This window comes from Micropterus salmoides, unplaced genomic scaffold (assembly GCF_014851395.1).
Source record: "Micropterus salmoides isolate LMB-PRFRI ecotype aquatic unplaced genomic scaffold, ASM1485139v1 Ms_hic_scaffold_24, whole genome shotgun sequence".
Taxonomy (NCBI): domain Eukaryota; kingdom Metazoa; phylum Chordata; class Actinopteri; order Centrarchiformes; family Centrarchidae; genus Micropterus; species Micropterus salmoides.
The window spans coordinates 1-5,201 of NW_024041595.1; the positions used below are offsets into that span (position 1 = coordinate 1).

At 37.1% G+C, this 5,201-nt stretch overlaps 1 long non-coding RNA gene across 1 annotated transcript; it reads right to left on the bottom strand.

Moving 5' to 3' along the window:
* Nucleotides 1-3,518: 3,518 nt before the first annotated feature.
* Nucleotides 3,519-4,242, bottom strand: LOC119918755. Its single transcript, XR_005447495.1, has 3 exons — nucleotides 3,910-4,242; nucleotides 3,676-3,777; nucleotides 3,519-3,578 (listed from the first exon to the last, which is right to left on the bottom strand). It is a non-coding gene; the product is annotated as an uncharacterized LOC119918755 (long non-coding RNA).
* Between the last annotated feature and the right edge of the window lie 959 nt (nucleotides 4,243-5,201).

Consider the following 5,201-nt stretch of genomic DNA (forward strand, 5'->3'; position numbering starts at 1 on the left):
TGAAGCTAGAAAGTTTCACTTTGACTTAAATTATGTAAATAAAAATAACTTTTTCCTGATATTCAAATTTCTGAGATGCACCTGTAGATGCACTATCCACCTTCTTTAATTTAGGGAAATCAGTTTTGAAAAAACAAATGGTGTGTCTCCGCCTCCCTGATGGAAAAGTGACCACAGACCCAACAGAGATGAGGAAGCATAATGGATTACTAACTAGATCATCTTTGTATGAACTTGTAAATGTACTTAGTTACACTCCACTACTGGAAGTATTTAAATTCATGTGCAAAAATATCAGTCTGTTCAGTAGATGTTGAGATTTCTTTGAATTAAAAACAAAAGAAACAGAAACACAGACTGACCTCATGATGGCGCTCTGGAGTCAACAGCCAGCAGAGAGCTCTCTCTGTCTCTCACAGTATAGCTTTGTCCCTAACTCTTAACCATCACAACTAAATGACCCAAACCTTCATTGAAATTAAACTTTATTTAATCTTCACCCTAAAACACTCTTTTAAAGGTCTGTCCCAAAGTGAGAAACAGACAAAACGTCCTCACTCCCAAGGTCTCAAACTCTAATTGGTCCTGACAATTATAATTACAGACACACAGAACGGGAGAAAGTCAATAATTATTTCAATAATCTTCAGGCTGTTCTTTTTCAGCATGTTTGGAGATTTAAAATGTGTTTGTGGACGAACTGAACCTGGAAACTGTGGTCATGTTTGTCCTCACAACATAACATAAAACCATGAAACATTAAATACAAACATTGTAATGGTAAAAAAAATCCATCCTCTGTCCTTTCCTAAACACTTTTCCTTGACTTTGATGGAAAACGTCATGAGGTCAAGGAAAGATGTGAAGGAGAATTCATAAAAGACAACCGCGGTGCTCAGAGAACCAGGCTGCACTTACACCAGCTTCTTTTTAACCAACTTTATTTATAACACGCGGAAGATGAGTACAGTGACAAACTCAATGCTGCTCACTTCAAAAGGTTTCCTGTCCAACACAGAATCACACCTCCTAAGAAAGGATGTTTCATTTGGTACATTTAACCATCAGTTAGGCTGCTCATAGGAAGTAACAACAACATAGATACTGCTGAAAAAACAAAAAGGATTAAAATGCTGACACAATATAATAACAAAATCAATATACAAGTAGAGAAAGTTGAGTGAATTATACTCAACATAAATATAGAGTTTCCTGGGATGGGTGCTTTTGATATTTTTATACATTTGTTAAATAGATGCTCTGTTGTTTCTACAGGTGCATCTCAGTTTTTTAAATTCGTAATTATAATTAAAGTTATAAATATAATATAAAAATTGACCTGAGAATCAATTCAAAACACCTGCAAATGTTTCCTGATCCTTTAATCTCTCAGTCTGGTTCAGTTCAAATAAACTTTTCTAAGATATTGTAATTTATTTAGATGCTCCTGTACATTTATGGTGTCTATCGTGGTGAAACTAATGGTGAGTCGCTCTAAAGGCTGCTGTTGCAAGGAATTGTGGGAAAGCATTATCTCCTTTCCTTTCATAAAGAACTGTCCAGTGTAGCCTTTGCTAAAGGAGCTAAGAAAGGAAGCATTTAACAGCCTTTAGGAATATGTTTCTGCACTGAGCCAAACTAACACTGAAACAAACAAACTATATTAAGGCTCAAGTTCACAGTTTGTTCAGTCCGGTGTATTTGTGACAATGACGAGTTTCATCTCCTTAAAAGAAGAAGAAGAGGAAGTTGACGTGTGAAGATTGTTGGTTAAGATAAATGTTGTTTTCTTCAGAACGTGTCACCCAGTGCAGCAGTGAAGGTCACTGACTGGTTTTAATAGTACTTTTCGTGGGATTTGTTGAAAATAATAAAAAAAATATTGCTAATCATCAGATTGTTCCTTTAATCAGTCAGGTGTCATTCTTCACTGTATAAAGTTGTTTTCCTGAGCTAAATGTGTCACTTTACTTAAAGCAAACAATTATGTGTTATAAGTTCTTATAATTAGTTCATATGGTATCATGTCCACCTGTAATATATTATACAGGGATAGATATTTTAACACTTAAAGCAAACAAAGACACGCTATATAACATTAAACATTACTATAAGTTATTATTCCATTTTATATCACTAAGTCTAAACGGTGACTAAAGTGTATTCATAAGGAGGCAGAGTCGGTGGTTATAATGTGTTATGGAACATGGTCGGAGATTGTTAAACTGCTGTTACTATTAGTTATAAAACATTAAATCAGAAGGTCATAATACGTTATGAACTTTGCTATAGCGCCTAATGCATGTTTGTAAGTGATTATAACAGCTATTATAATGTCTTATGGATGCATTATATCGTGTTATAAATATATGCATAAGTCATTATAGCGATGACCTTCATAGAAAGTGATACCGTTCAGTGTTTAAGTTTTAGTTACATCTAGTGGGTAACTAAAACTCAGATGGTCATTCTTCTGACTTCAGTGTGTGTTCATGTGCTCTTAAGTCTGAATGTGGAATCAACAAATCTCATTTACACTGGAGACATGTGTCCTCACCACATTTTGAAATGGCTGATGTTGTTCTGAAAAATAGCTTGCACCAAGAAATGTGAACTAACAAATAAAAATGCTTTGAGAAACGTTTATATGCAATTTAAATATAGAAAAAACAAACGTGCATTGTCCAAAAATTGCAGCTGAATCTGCATCATATTCTGTTATATTTTTATACATTTACACCTTAATTTCTTTTGTACTATTACAGCAGTGGTTTTAATTTTATTACAGTTTTAATTAATTTAAATGGTCGGGGGGGCAGACGCCGTCACTATGAAGTTTTGGTAAATGCTGAAATGGAAGCGCAGAGAAGTGTGTAACACTCTGTCTCCTTAAGGGGGCGTTCAAGTTGGAATTTACGACTGGAAACTGGGAAAATCCAACTTCATGTGTCAAATGCAGCATTATTACCTGCTGTTCTGACTCTGCCTGCCTGGATCAAGTAAAACTGAACTTGGTCTTTATATTTCCTGTCTCTGACTCGTAGGAACGGCTTCACCACTGCCAGTTTCCTCTGAAACATGACAGTTAGAATAAACTATATTTAGATTCACACTGAGCCTCAAGTTCACACTTTTTATTTGTGTCAATGACCCGTTTCACCACATGAAAGGAAGACGAAGAAGAAGAAGGTGCAAAGAGCTCTGGAGGTGTTAAACCTCAACAGAAATATAGATGTTAAAATGACTGCATATCAAACAATAACAGCAGATACAGAAATAACAGTAAAAACTAATACATGTTTAACTACAACACAGCACTAGCACATTAAAGTGCCTGACAGCAAGTTCATCAAGCTAAATGTCCCATATATTATCATAAAATAATTCAAATAATAAAACATTTATCAGTTCTCAGTGTAAATTACCTGTAATGATATGAGCTGTAACTACACTGTGGTCTCTTATTTGTTTGGTTTGTTGACGGTGGCGTAGAGGTCGCTGGGATCAGCTGAGGCTCCAGCAGAAGAAGAGGAAGCTTTCACGCTGCTGTAGGTCACTGTGTTGTTGTCAGGTAGTCTCTGGTTACCAGGTAAATAAATCACAGAGAAATATTTCAGCTCTAAACTTACAGGTTATGTTAATCAGGTGAACAAATGTTGGTCTGAATGTTCTCACCTCGAGCTCTGATGAGAAGAACAGTAATCACAGTAATTAGGAGGAGTTCAGCCACACGCATAACCAACATTATGTAGTCCAGAGCAGAACAATCTGCACGAGCTGTAGAACAGAAAAAAATCAAAAGAACTAAATGAAACACTTAAATCAAAAGTTAGATTCATATGTTTAGTATAGGGAGAGAAAGAGGCTGACAGGAAGACAGAGAGACTCCAGAGAAAGATGAGTTACTACCTTGTAGTTTTGTTGAAGTATCGTTGGTTGGAAGACAAAACACTGATCAGTCCTGGCTAAATAAGCTCTGAAGAGAGCTGCACAGGTGCAGCCCAATCAGCCTCCCTGCCTGCAGCCTCCTGCAGGAGAAGGAAGGGGTCGTAACATCCCCCCCTTAAGAACAAGGTTCTTCTAAGAACCTTGAATTTGGCATAGAGCAGTTAGCAGTACAATATACACTCATAACCATTCATGTTACAATATAATCAAGCTGATCCATAATTTATCAACACATTACCCATGTGCCATACTTTACTAATCAAGCTGCATTCAATTCAAATTCAATTCAAATTAGCTTTATTGGCATGAATGTGTAACAACAATATTGCCAAAGCATCATACATACAACACAAGAACAATCAACCCCATACATTTCATTAAACAAGTAATTAAAGCGTAAAGCAATCAAAGCGTACATGTGTGTGTTAAAAAAATATATTAAAAATTTTAATTAAATAAATAAATAAAACGGTAAGCTGTGTGTGTGTGTGTGTGTGTTAAAAAAATAATATATAAAATATAAATTAAATAAATGAAACAAGCACTTTAAGAGGAAGAACAGGGAAACAAACAATGAAAGAAGAGGAATAGGAAAAGAAACACATGGCATTAAAATGGCGTATGTCTAAATTGTATGGTTGAAGAAACAGCCGGTCTACTTTCAACACGGGGCATCATTCTTCCAATGACCGTTGGCACGACAATATCGGCAGGTGTCAGTTTTAAATGATGCACTACGCCCTCCATTACAGATAAAACCCTGGGCTACCTGAGCAGAAGACTCCCCCTATACCCATGCTAACTTCAACAATGACTATCTAGCCAACTCCCCCCTAGTCTTCGTGCAGCTAATTGTGGAGGGTACTTATGCACTCGAAACCAGTGGGGTGAAAAAGGGCAACCAGAAAGCCAGTGACCCCGTCACAGCCGCGGAGGTGCTCCCGAGCAAAGCTCTACCCACGTTCACCGCCACCTAAACCACCACACCACGAAGGGAAATCGCTGTTAAGCCTAACAGGGGAAAGTTCTCCTGCTCACACTAGAAAACCCAGCTAAGGTCCAACAAAACAAATTCAGCCAGCAGAGCTAAACCACTGACAAAAGGACTGTCGTGAACAAACCAGTGTGGATTTGTTCATTTTATATCAAATAAATTTGGAGACTCCAAATTCCTTCTCTCTCCCTGAGAGAAAGAGGGGGGGTGTTGAGATATCAACCTCAACGGACAGCTGAAGAGACCCCAAAGGGGGTTG